The sequence below is a fragment of the Giraffa tippelskirchi genome, chromosome 4 (assembly GCF_054371585.1).
Source record: "Giraffa tippelskirchi isolate mGirTip1 chromosome 4, T2T-mGirTip1v1.2.pri, whole genome shotgun sequence".
Lineage (NCBI taxonomy): Eukaryota > Metazoa > Chordata > Mammalia > Artiodactyla > Giraffidae > Giraffa > Giraffa tippelskirchi.
The window spans coordinates 88,974,932-88,988,739 of record NC_137278.1 but is presented as its reverse complement, the minus strand read 5'-3'; the positions used below and the strand labels follow the sequence as shown (position 1 = coordinate 88,988,739).

The 13,808-nt window shown below is 46.1% G+C and overlaps 1 long non-coding RNA gene across 1 annotated transcript; it reads left to right on the top strand.

Annotated features, from left to right (window-relative positions):
• Positions 1-7,738: 7,738 nt before the first annotated feature.
• On the top strand, positions 7,739-12,815 carry LOC145503483 (uncharacterized). Its single transcript, XR_014051499.1, has 3 exons — positions 7,739-9,784; positions 11,603-11,713; positions 12,584-12,815. It is a non-coding gene; the product is annotated as an uncharacterized LOC145503483 (long non-coding RNA).
• Positions 12,816-13,808: the final 993 nt, after the last annotated feature.

Here is a 13,808-nt window from a genome sequence, read left to right as displayed (position 1 = left end):
GCGCCTGCCAATGCAGGAGATGCAGGTTCGATCCACTCCAGTATTCTTGCCTAGGAAATCCTATGGACAGAGGAGCCTGGCAGACTACAGTCTATGAGGTCACAAAAAGAGTCGGACACAACTTAGCAACCAAACAACAACATGGAAAAATATAGACATTAAACTAGGGTTTTATAAAAAGTTAAATGAAACAGGACAATAATCCCCAAATAATATTAATTTATCATAGTGAGACATAAAACTGTAGAAACAGTTTGATTCTTAAGTTTAAAATATGCATAAAAATATTAACAGTATTCATACAAGTAGTAAATTAGATAATTTTTATGTCTCTCTCCCTTTTCTGCATGTTCCAATTGCTCTACACTGAGTACTACTTTCATCCACACTATGTAATTTTTCACTAAAAATACTGAAAGGTCCAAGCTACCTAAAAAGTAAGTCATTTTCTCAAAACTATAATGTCCCAAGAGCCAAGTGATTCTGATGTACAACATACCCTTTCCACCTTCCTCACTCCACACACAGTGCACTATCTTAGGAAGGAGCATTCTTCTCACCCGGGAAGAGATTTTGAGCTGTCTCAGTCCAGTTCATGTTGAGCTCATTAGTTGCCAGGGTGAGTGAGTGGTCAGGGAAAAGGAAGGGGAAGGCAGACAATGGAGGAAGGACAGGAGGGTGTGGCTCAGAGAACTAGGGGGCAGCTTCAACAGCACGGCTGGGTGTGGGCCATGTGAAGCTCTACAAGGTAATGCAGGCCAATAGCAGCTGTGTTGTTGAGAGCAACCCAGGTGAGCAGTGGTCAGCAGCCGAAATAGATTCACAGGAACATATACGATACCCACCGGTGGGTCTTAGGAATGCCTGACAGCTGGGGCTGCTGCTGCAAAGACTGGGACTTTATATATTAAAGTTACTATTCTTTTGCTACTTTTCTTTAGAAATCAGTCTCTTTCTAAATTCTTTTTTATATGCAAACATCTTTTTTTTTTTTCAATTAACATGTTTTCATTATTTTAGCTCTAAGAAATCCTTTAAAATTTAGTTTTAATGCCTGCTAGTGCAAATTCATCCTATAGAACAAAGATATACCCAAAGATATATTCAGACAGAAATATGTAATCCTAAATATTTTCATTGATAACCAAGAAAAACTAAAAGTGAAAAATTAAAAGCTAAACGTTCAAGAAGGTAAAAACTAATAACTGTTTTAAGATTTATTAAATAGTAGCAGAAAATAAGACAGTATCATATTAGCATAACGGTAGACATGTAGATCAATGAAACAGAATAAAGAATTTAGCCAAAGACCCATATGTATATGACCAACTGAGTTTCAACAAAAAGGACAAGCTAATTTACTATGGGGAAGGATAGTCTTTTCAACGAATGGCACTGGATCCATCAGATATTCATGCAGAAAAAATATTAACCTCAACCCTTACCTCACATTACTTAACTTACCTTACCTTACTAAAACATTCCTCAAAATGGGTCAAAAATCTAAAATATAAAAGCCAAAGTGATAAAACTTTTCAAAGAAATCATAGAACACTTTTGGGTAAGCAAAAAGCATGAATGAACCATAGGAGAAAAAAAATTGAAAATTTAATCATAAAAATGAAAAACTACTGCTTTTAAAAAATACCATTGAGAAAAATGAAAAGAAAAGCCACAGTCTGGGGAAAAATATTTGCAATACACATATCTGACAAAGTACTTATGTCAAGAATATACAAAGAACTCTTAGGATCTAATTGTTAGAAGGAAAACAACCCAATAAAAACCTACAAAATATAATATTTTTCCTTTATTCCTTATGTGGCTCCCAAATATTTGAACAGAGTACCTTACAGTACATTCTCAATACTACACAAATATATTATTTTTAACATTAATGGCTGAAAAGGAATACTGCTAGCAAAAAAACAAAGAGTCAAACCACTTATTTACCGCCAATGGGGTGTAAAGTGGTACAACCTTCCTGAAAGACAGTTTTGGTTTTTAGAGAATTTTCTAAGAAGTTATATTTCTAGGAATTTGTTGTAAGCTAAGGGTTATGTGCATAAAGATTTAGCTATAGAAAAATTATAAGAAGTTAGATGTTGCCTAAATGTCCCCAGGAGAGAATGTTAAATAAATGATGATACATACATACCTACAATAGAATTATATGTCAATAAAAATATTGTCAGAGAATATAAGCATTGACATGAAAAGATGTTTACATTGTTGTTAAGTGAAAGGCAAGTTATGAAAGAATAGGTAAAATAAGAATAAATTTTTGCAAAAAATATAATTTTTTTTTAAGTAATGTGAAATTTAATAGTATCACCTCTGGCAACTGTGATAAACAGTTTATTTTTCTTTTTTGCACCTCGATGTTTTCTTTATTTTCCTTATCTATTCAGCTAGTAACCCTATCAAAGAATGAGCCATGTTTCTATAGGCCTTTAGGATGACCACTTATTTCCTAGAGAACCTAGTCTAGATCTCTCTACCAGCTCCTACCCTCAGTTCACCTAGTTCATCTGACCAATCATGGTTCCCTTTCTATGCCTTCCTGTCCTTGAAGAAAGAATGCTTTCTTGCTCTTCTGTAGGCAGAGAGTCTGGATTTAGCATGACCTCAATTTCAAGACACAACTTGGCAACTGAACAACAACAATTTCAAGTGGTGCTTGACACACTAATTATCTATTTTCTCTCCTCTTTTATCCTGCTCTGGGTTTCCCTGGTAACTCAGATGATAAAGAATCCACCTACAATACAGGAGACCTGGGTTCAATCCCTGGGTTGTCCCTGGGTTGGGAAGATCCCCTGGAGAAGGGGACTGCTATCCACTCCAATATTCTTGCCTGGAGAACCTTGTGCAGAGAGGAGCCTGACGGGCTGCAGTCCATGGGTCGAAAAGAATTGAACACAACTGAGAGGCTAAGCTCACCTAATCTTTTCCTATTTTTCCCTCCCTTATACGTCATTCTTCACAGACATCTTCTATGGTTCCCCAGACTCTCAACCTATAAATCACACGGTTTGTGCCCTGAGCCTTCCCTCCTCCCTCTCACGTTGCTTATTCTGGATGCTCAGGCTTTCTGGTCTGTGTTCAAAGCTTTTTTTGAGAGTATCAGAGGAGCTCTTGATTCTTTCTCCCCAGCATTGCTCACCCCCATCCCTACTTTCAAATTTCCTGTGATGTCATAGTCATGCAATGTCATGTATACCATAGTGTTTTGCTTAGGTAATGAAATGTGATGCAAGTTGGTCAATCAAAGCCTCTTTCTGAGAACACTCTTTTCCTCCGTGGGAGAAAGCTATAAGGAGGAGTCTGGAGTTTGCCTGTGGCCAGGTGGCCCATCCTGTGTGAAAATCAGGCTGAGAGAATCCAGTTCATACACAGAGAAAAGAGACACATGAAAGAAACAGTCCAGATGGTATTTGGTCCCTCAACCCAGTTCTCCCTGAAAGCCAGTTCCATTCCCTGCCTCACTATGAGTTGGTTACATGAATTTCCCCTTTAACACTTTGAATCAGTTTGAAATGAATTTCTCACACTATCAACCCTGTGCTCTAATGTAACTATTCCAGCGCTCTCGGAGTCCCCATGATTAAACATTGCAATAGTCCTTTGCATACCTCCCTCTGGAAGCTGTCTTATCAGTCTTCATTTTCTCAGCACCCATCCCTCTGCAGGTACAGAAGTTCTGGACTCGGAATAGAGACCAGGATTCTACCACTGTCAGATAGAAAGAGCTAGCAAAAGCTGTGTGAGCTTGAGGATAGCCTTGAATGTATGTGGGTCTCTATCCCCTCATCGATAAAAGGAAGAATTGAATTAGATGAAGCCCAAAATTCTTTCCAGCTCTAACATTTTTAAATTTTATGGTTCCAAATTCTATCTCTCTAGGCTGAATTAGTCAAAGCTCTGGTCCAAAACCTGCCTGCCTAGTGTTCGCAGTTTTACCTTCCAACATGATTCCAGGCTCAAAAACTCTGAAATCAGTCATCATTTGTCCCCAGCAATATGGTATTTTTTGTTTCTGCCAATGTGAAGTGATCACCAATTAATACTATTTCTTTCTTTAAAAATCTTGTAGTCATCCTGTGTCGGGTTCTTTGTGCTATTTGTTAAGATCAATCTATCTATCTCAGTCTCTATCTCTGTTTCTCATATGTAATTACACTGATATTTGTGTCTGTATTTATGTCTACATCCACATCTACATTTATATCATCTGTATCCCCAATCTCTGCCTTAAGTTTCAGGCCCATATCTTCAAATATGTATTGAAATGTCTCCCTGGCTGTCTCTCAGATGTCTCAAACTTATTATCCTCTTCTCAGATATCTACTTCTTCTTCTGTGTTACATGTCTTGCATGAAGTTGTCACCATGCACTGGTTTTCCCAAGCTATAACCTTGAACATAACCTTAACTACCTCTCTAATCCCATTGGTTCTATCTCAGAAATGGCTCTCAAATCTTTCTCTACTCTCTTGAACCTACACCCCCTCAAATTACCCTAGGTCAGACTTCCGTTATCTCTCACTGAAATACTGCAACAGCCTCTTAACAAAACCCCTGCCAAAGTTCTCAGCCTATCCTATTCTTTACATTAATGTCAGAGAGTACTTTTCAGGGCACTAAATCCACCAAGTTCATCTACTGCTTGGCAACTTTCAAGGCTCACCCTTTTCCTATAGGATTAAATCCAAATGGAAATGACAAAATGATAAGAATAGGGTGTTCTAAGATGGGTAGGAGGTGTTCAGAAATTATTTCAAATGGTCAAGCTCCCAAAGGAATTCTTTCATGAACAGAGATACAATAAGACATAAACAAAGATGGAGACTGGTGCAGCCAAGGAAAACCGGATTTCAGGAAGGACTCAGGCTTGAAGAAAAGTGCAAAACACTAACTTAACTATTGATTTTTAGTGGAAGGACCAGGCTTTTATTCGATTTTTTTCCCTCCTATAATGAGGATACTCAAGGTTTAAGACTGCTCCACAGGGCCAGAGGCATGGTCTGCTTTCTCTCCTGAATTCAGTGGTGACTTAACTTTCACAGGAATGGCAAGTTGGGTAGACCTGATGATGCTCCTACTGCTGGGGTGGGCCTCCTGGATCACTGGTGATCTGGGTTCTAGGACCAACATCTTCTTTACTGCACATCCTCCTCTTCTTCCCTGGGCAGAAGTGCTCAGAATTGCCCTTCCTCACATGGCAACAGCTCCAGGATCTGAGACGGGGCTCACCTGGAGAGGAGAAGGTCCCAGGGTAGCCAAGGGACACCTGGCTCTGCCCTGCACTTGGGGTCTGGGACAAAGTCCCCACTAGAAACAAAGGGAGCCTTTGCCTAATTTTGTCTTTTCTTTGTGCTTATTTTCCCTTTGGGAGAATCTGGGGAAGGCATATTGTTGAAAGCCAGATTATGGAACCCATACCTAGGCCACTTACGTCTCCATGCGCTTATCAGTATGTCATTCTGATATAACTCAAAACTCTCGTGATTACTTTGTGTCAGACAAAGCAAGAGGAATAAGGAAGGGATAGGAACACGTTTTCTGGCAGATGGTATCTGGGAACAGACGACAAAGAGAAGACAGGTCAGTCAACTCCTACTGAAAGGAAAAAATTGGCTTTCTCTGCCCAAGACAGAGATCTTCATTCTTGGAAGTGTAGAACAAATGTGGTCAGAAAGGAATGTGGATGTAAAAATAGAAGCAGGTGGTAAGAGACCAATTTGTTGCTTTTGAAAAATATTTAATGGTAAAGTTTTTTTTTTTAACTTTAAAGAGCAGTTTGAAATTGAAATGTAGAAAGAAGAAAAGTCACTGCTAGCCCCAATAGCCAGAAATGAACTTTATTAACAATTATTATCAAATTCCTCTCATACTCCATTTATTTTAACTGTACATACATTTTTATTCTTTTTATTTTTCAAATTGCAGTCTTAATAGACACAAAGTTTTGTTTTCTGCTTTTTTACTGGAATATTACAGAATGGTCATATTTATGTTCCATTGCAGTAAATGTTCAACATATACTCATCAAACACCTACAATGCCCAGGTATGGGCCAGTCACAGTGAGGCCTCTTCCCTCATGGCATTAACAGTCAAGTGAAGCACTGAGGCATGAGAACATGAAGCCTGCAGGTGCCCATGTGAGACAAGGGCCAGGGAGGGAATGCAGGCTCTGGGGGAGTGCGTACGAGGGGCGCAGATGTGTGTGGGACAAGTGTCACAGAAGCTTCTCGGAGGAGGCGGTGGCTAAGCTGAGTCCTGCAGGGTGAGTAAGACTTGGCCAGGAAAAGAAGGTGAAGGAAGAAAAGTGTCCGGGGGTCTGGGAGAGAGTGAGGGTATGAACAAGTGGAGGAAGTTTGCTCTACGGAGCATATGGAGAGCTGGGGTGTGAGCACAGATGGGGGCGGTCTTCATAAGAGGGAGGAGCAAGGGGGGGCCCAGTGTGTGTGGGGGGCACAACAGTCCCTGCCAGCCTTGCCCAGGAGTCTGCTCACTGTCTGGAAGGCAATGGGGAGCAGGAAGGGCTTTAAGAAAGAGAATGACAGGTTAGGGCTGCACTGTGGAAAGATTGCTTAGGCTGTGCTGTAACTGGCACACTAGGATGGGGTGAGAATAGTCAGGGAGAAGGCCCAGGACCCCCGGCAGTACTCCAGTGAAAGCCGGTGCATTTCTGACCTGTCTCTTCCCCTTCCAGCTCAGCTCCCCACCAGGTGTAGAAGAAGCAGCCTTCCACAGGCTTCTCCATGGACTCTCCTTGGGGCCCTCTCCTGGCTGGGCACACCCAAGTCAGGGGACTGTTTGGTGACTTTCTTCTGATCTTCCAACTCCCCCTTTAGGACTGCTGCCCCCTAGATTTCCCCCCACCATTGTAGTGTCTTATTCCTAGAGCATACCCCTATTTCTTAACGCTCACAGCGCCTCTGCTTCCTGATTCACCCTCATGAATGCAGCCCCCAGTCACGCTGGCCCATGACTCTGCTGGCTCTTATCCTGCGTGGAGTGGTCTTGTCTCCCCATATTGAGTGTGTTCAGCCACACTGTGAAGCCCCCAAGTGCAGGGGCTTGATCTGTTTTGTTCCTGACAGCAGTTCCTGGTTCACGGCAGGTATACAATCTGTTTGAGTGAATGAGTGCATGAATGAGTGAGTGAGTAAGCTCAGGAGAGAGCTCTAGGCTGTAGATGAAGGTTCTAGTCACTTAGGCCATGGAAGTGAATGAGGTCACCCTATGGAGAGTGTGGAGTGAAAAGGAAAAAGGAAGAGGGTCAAATCCAGAATTCTGAAAAGGGCCCACGATGGAGACACAGCCAGAGGTAAGAGTCAAATCAGGGGTGCTGTGCCAGAAAGATAGGGGTACGAGCACTGTGAGCTGGAGAGTTTGGGGCCATGTGCTGCTGAAATTGGATTTAGCAGCAAGAAAGCCTTTGACTGTTGGGAGAGAGAAGTTTCAGAAAAGTGGTGGAGACAGAAGCCACACTACTATGGACTGAGGAGAAAGTAAAAGTCTTGGAAGGAAAGCCAGCAAGTGTGTGTACTTACAGAAAGTCAGCTATAAAAGGGAGAAAGCAGGGAGGGTGGCAGCTGGCACCGTGTCACTTTAATATGGCAGATGCTTAAACATCATAAATGCTGATGGGAGGGGCAAATAGTTGTACTGTGCTTAGTTGCTCAGTCGTGTCTGACTCTTTGTGATCCCATGGATTCTAGCCCGCCAGGCTCCTCTGTCCATGGGGATTCTCCAGGCAAGAATAGTGGAGTGGGTTGTCCACTCTAGGGGATCTTCCCAACCCAGGGATCCAACCCAGGTCTCCCGCAATGCAGGAGGATTCTTTACCATCTGAGCCACCAAGGAAGCCTGAGAAAGCAGAGATTAAGTCATGCAGGGGCCTGGGGTGCTAATTGCAAGAGGGATGGCTCCGAGGAGGCAGAAAGGACACCTGTATGGCTCTCAGTGGGGATGGAGCCTTGAGGGAGCAGAGGCTTGGGGCAGACAGTTCCCCCATATTAACTCGAGTGAGCGGAAGACCAAGATAGTGACAGGCTGGGTGCAGGGAACCCTGTGTGTCTGGGGACAGGAGAGCCGGGGAATTAACATTCCTCTGCTTCCCCTCCTGGGAAGGTGGGAGCCAAGGCCATCTGCTCTGAAAGCTGGGCAGCGGTGGGATAAATGTTTTTGGCTCCTGTCCCATTAGTGCACTGAATTCTTCCTAAGGAGGGCACCTCCTGAGGCCAGAATGTCGCTGGTCCCTCAACTAGACCTTGAAAGTGTTAATTCCCATCCAGAGTCTTCGGCCAAGAGCAGTTTCCCCATTTTTAGGAAAAGACCATTTCTGAAGCTCTTCTGAGCCTCTTCCCACGCTTCCTCAGGGGATAGCCGAGGGCCTGGCCTGCCCTCCCGCTGGGGGCAGTCCCCAGAGACGACGTTCTCACAGGTGGGCCCTGCTGTGAGGAGCCCCCCTGTGAGACAACTCTAGCTGTCTAAACTGGGGCCAATAAAAGAATTTGCCAAGAGGGTCTTTGAAGTAATGACCTCCCTAGTTAGTGCCTTGGAACATATTCTTACTTCTTGGAGGAGAGATTATGAGCTGGGGGGCCGTGGGAGGGTGAAAGACCCCCAAGGGTGGCAGAGATTGGCTCCTGTCCAATGGCCCCACCGGGCAAGCCGCGGCTGCTGCTCCTGGAGGGCCCCACGGCCTAGGGAAGTCAGCTTCACAGAAGTCTACGTGTCTAAGCCCCAGCTCCTGTGAAAAGCGAGGTTTGTCTGGATGAGATCTGTTTATTCTCCACAAGCCCAGCCCAGCTGGGCTCAGTGTGGGGCCCAGGCCAGCTGAAGCTGTGTGGAGCAGCCCCTTTCCCTGTATCCCATGAGGATGAGCAAGGTGTGGGCAAGGTGAGGGGTGAGGGCAGGAGTGTGGAGGTGATTTGGGGAGATGGGCCCAGAGGGAAGCTGACCCATGTGGCAGTAAGGATCTTTAGCATGATTTAAAAAATTGTCTCATTTTCCCATTCATTCATTCCCCAAATCTTTATTGAGCACCTACATATGGCATGCTCTTTGCAGAGTAAACTAGGTCTGGTCCTGGCCCCACAGAGCTTCCATTCTGTGGGAGAGACACACCATAAACAAACAGGTGTGCCAGTGTGTAAAGAGGAACCCTGAAAGAGCTGCAGAGAGGAACAGCTGTGGACCATCAGAGCCTATAACAGGAACCTGCAGTGTGGAGAGTGCGGTGGCTGGGGCTCCGGGGGGCTGGGACCTGATGCGTAGGTGACATTCCCCAGGGTTGTGTAGGATTCAAAGCTGAGGGAACAGCACATGGAAAGGTCCCCAGGAGCCAGAAGTGGGCTGTTCCAGGAAGCAGAGGGCCACCAGGACAGCAGGACACAGAGATGGAAAGGGGTGGAGGAGGAGGAGACGAGGGAGGCTGGCAGGGGCCAGATCACACAGGGCCTTGTGGGTGGCAGTAAGAGGTTTGCATTTTATTCTGGGTGCAAATAGGAAGCTCTTGGCTGCCATGCCATGGACGGCAGAGGTTTGTGTGTGGAGGCATCCTCCTGGCAATGATAAAGTGACCCATCTTGTCAGGAAGTGGAAACAGAAGTCCGGCCACCACTCCCAGCCTCCCTTTCCATTTGATTTCTCTCCACCAGGAATGCCTTCCAGGGAACAGCTGGAAACAGAAGGACCCCGGGTTTCCCCCTGCTCCGGGCTCTCAGGCTCCCCTGCAGGATTGCAGCATTGCCTGCAGGCAGATGCCAGGTGCGGTGAGGGGCTGTCCTCCTATGGTTTTAGGGATGTACAGACTGACGTGGGAGGTAGGCGAGAGCTCTCAGCTCCCACAGGGTATTCGAGGTGCCAGAAATGCTTCACCCAGAGGCCTCAAGTGCCTCCCACCTGCGTCTCTGGTGAATCTTTACTGTGAGCAAAATGCTGTAGGAGGAAAAAAAGCAGACAAGGGGTGTGTGTGTGTGTGTGTGTGTGTGTGGAAAAAAAGCAGACAAGGGGTGTGTGTGTGTGTGTGTGTGTGTGTGTGTGAAAAGAGGCTCAGAAATGTAATGCTATTTCTTTGGAGAGTCTTGAAATCCTCTCAGCAAACAGACCCACATCAATACGTTCTGGGATGCAGGATGAATGGGCAGGGTGGAGAGACAGGAGGCAGGGTCAGCAGTGCTGAGGCTGTTGTGGTCTAGGAGGGAAACAGTCAGCTGTGATTGTGGTGGAGGCAGGGAGGTTTGGGAGGAGTAGAGGCTGGGGCACTGCTGGCAGAGGCCCCAGTGAAACTTGTTGAGAGATGAGGCCCAAGACACTCTTAGATGATTGTGGAGTTTGGTCCAGGTGTGGGTGAGAGGCGTGCATCACCTCACCAGACCCAGGTGCTAATAGATTCATCTCAGGGAGCCAAGTGGAGAATTGGAAAGTCAAGCCTGGAACTCAAAAGGGAGGTGCTCTGGGGTTAACTAGCTTCCGGTATGAATTCATTACCAATTAACTTATTATCCTACAAGCAAAATGCCTCCTCTGTGAATTCCCACACTTCCCAGTCAAACCCTGCCACCCCGGTTATTGAATTTTGACTTGTCATTCCTAAGGTCAACCCCACCCTTGACTATCAGTAAGAACAACATTACTTCATCCTTCATTCTCTACACCTCTACCTCCTCTTTCAACTCTGGGTGGAAACATACAGGGAAACTCACCTCTCAAATCCCATCTGATTTATCTCCTGAACTTCCCTAAGGTTCCCTTGCAACCCCAGGGAAAACCGCATGGCCCAGTCCTTTTAAGTTCTCACCAACATTCTTGTTCATGTGTTTGGCTCATCATGGTGCTTCTGCTGGGATGTTCGCCCTTCTCCCGGCTTATCTCAGCTTTCCCAGGTGGGCAGCCGATAATTCTTGTAGGTTGAAAACCATAAGGCTATACGAACCCTGCCCATTTTCCAAGGCCCATCCCTAGTTTCTCCTCCTCCAGGGGCTCTCCCATGATTATGCTTTAGCCAGCTCCCCCTGCAAGACCAGAAGGGTGCCCAGCTCTATATCACATGGATTGCTTGGGTTGCATATGGCATTTGCCCAGCAAGCTAGAACTTGGTCTTGTTCGGCCTGATTTTGCTGCTCCCTGCTTATTTCGTGCAGATGGGCTGTGCTAATCCGACTAGCCTGGAAGGTAGGGCTCTAGGGGAGCAAAACCTTCACCCTGAAATCTCAGTAGCTTCACATGATACAAGTTTATTTCTTGCTGATGCTCAATGTCCCCTGTGAGCTGCTAGGAGGTTCTGCTCCCTATTCACTTGAGGACCTAGGCTGATAGTGACTGAAATCTTGGAGCTTCACCACCTGGGATGGTGTTTTCCGGTAGAACTTTCTGCGAGGATGGAGATGTCCTGAATGTGCTGTGCGATGCCATCTCTGCACCTCAGCTTGCCATGTGTAACTATCAAGAACTTGAAATGGGGCTAGTGTGACTAAGACACAGAATTTGAAATTCCATTTAATTATAAGTAATTTAAATTGCCACACATGGCTACCACATTGGCAGTGCAGAGCTGTACTATGAGGTCTCTGTGTTTACCTTCAGGAGGAGAGAGTATGTGGAGGATTGTGCCTGCCTGTCTGTGCTCAGCCAAGGAGTCATTATTGGTCAGAACTGGACACCAGGCCCAACCTAACTGCAAGGCTTCTAGAAAAGGTGCGGGACCCCATGAATATTCAGAGAGCAAAAAATAGCTTCACCACAGAACTCTTCTAAGTGCAGTCAAAACTTTCTGAGGCTAAGATGCATGCAACTTTGCGGGGAATGCAGATTGAGACACTCTGGGTGGAGAGGAAGGGTGGGGGTGGACTGAGATAGTGCAGAGGGATTATAGCTTAGGGATGCAGAGACAGGCCCAGAGAGGGCAGGGAGTACACACAGCCAGGCTGGAGTCTCGAAGTGCTGGCTCAGGGAAGAGGGAAGGGGAAGGTGGATGCTCTCTATGCCCTTGGGGAACAACAGACCTGGCTGGGACACGTCTAGTCTTCCATTCTGCATCCCTGAGAAGGGAAGAGTTCAGAGCTGCCAAAGGTCTGTTCTTGAAGCCCTTGGATGGAAAGGGCCCCACAGGGCTTCAGTTTTCAAATGGCCTTGGCTCTCTCCCCCTGAGGTGAGTCACCGAGCTGCCTGCCGAGAGATGAACAGATGAACGGCAGAGCAAGAGCCCAGCATGAGGTCATCTGGGCCACACTTCCCGCCTGACCCTGGCCCTGGGGCCAAGTTCAGGGAGTTTCCAAGGCCAGCAAGGAAGGGGGTCATGCCCTGACTATTGTAGTGCTCCCGCCACTGCAGAGTGGGTGGAGGTGGATGGGATATGTGCTGTTAGGGTTAGGGCCCAAGAGCTGTGGAATGGATCTCAGCTGAGGTGGGGAACTGAGACCCAGAGAGAGGCCCCAAGACACACTGGGGATTGCAGTGGAAGGCCCTTTGCACCCCACATGCAGAACCTCTGAGGCAGTCTTGCCCAGATTTCATCCTCACCGTCTCCAGGTTGGTGCTTGCTCCAGCTGTTTCTATTTTTCCTAGAGACCCACATAACTCAGGATCGGTCCACTTCTGATTTAAATCTTTGCTGCTGTTGGAAACCATTTCTTTCCCTCTCACCGCCCCCCCCCCCCAGGACAAACGGCAAAGCTCCAGATGGCAGAGAAAAACCCATGTGAGCAAAGAAACTGGAGCCAGGGAAGGTAGCCTCTGGTTCCCCTGACCAGGCGGACACAAATCTGTATTTAAAAAAAACAAAAAACAAAAAACTACAGCTGGAGAAATTCTTCATTTCACAAGCTACTCTTCATTTTAGAGCAGACTTTACCATAGGAGTCCATTAAAGCAAGGAGTTCCTGGTGTATTTCATATGGAATTTGATTCACAAACCGTCTAATTTCATCAGCAAAATGCTATTAACAATTACCATCTGTAAGATACCAGAGTTTTTTTAAAATGTGGCATCTCATTAAAGCCAGGCCTGTCTGTGGGTTCTTCAAGCTTCAGGGAACCCCAAATTAATTTGGACTATGCCAGCCTCCCATCTGCCCAAATTGGGAGAATATAACCCCCATTTCATAAAGCAAAAACTGATGTTGGAGTAAAGAATTAGAGCCAAGACCAGGCTCTACTGTGCAGGGAAGGGTGTGCTGGGAATCTGGTCCAGGCAAAGCTTCTCCTTGCCTGAATCCTCTCATCTAGTCCCATGAGTCCTGTGGGCTGGGGCTCCCATTGTGTCAGAGGCCAGTGTACATTCCAGAAACAAACTCTCTTCCCCTCTTTCTTAACTCTGCTCAGAAAACCCAAACCACAGTCCAATCTGACCTGTCCTCTGCTGGTATCTGTGGCAGATGGTATTTTTCAGAGACTTCCAAATATCTCTGATCCACCTGTCCTACTCGGTGACCGTGCCACACCCCCCATGGACTGTGGAATCTAATTCCCCTTCCCTTGTTTCTTATTTCCTCCCCTTCCCTTGATTGCTTGAACAATAGAGCGCAGTGAAAGTGGTGCTTCTGAGGCTGGGTCAGAGAAGGTGATGCAACTTCTGCCTATTTCCTGTAACTTAGGGGCTCGTGGAAGAAATCCAGACACCTTGAGGCCAGCCACCACGCTAGGAGGAAACCAAGCCACATGGAGAGGCCACATGCAGGTGCTCTGGCCAATGGTCATGGCCCAAGTGCCAGACGTGTGACTGAGAAGCCATCAGATGAGTCTAGTCCCCAGCCGTAGAGCCACTCCCAGCCTTGGGATCTACCCAGCTGAA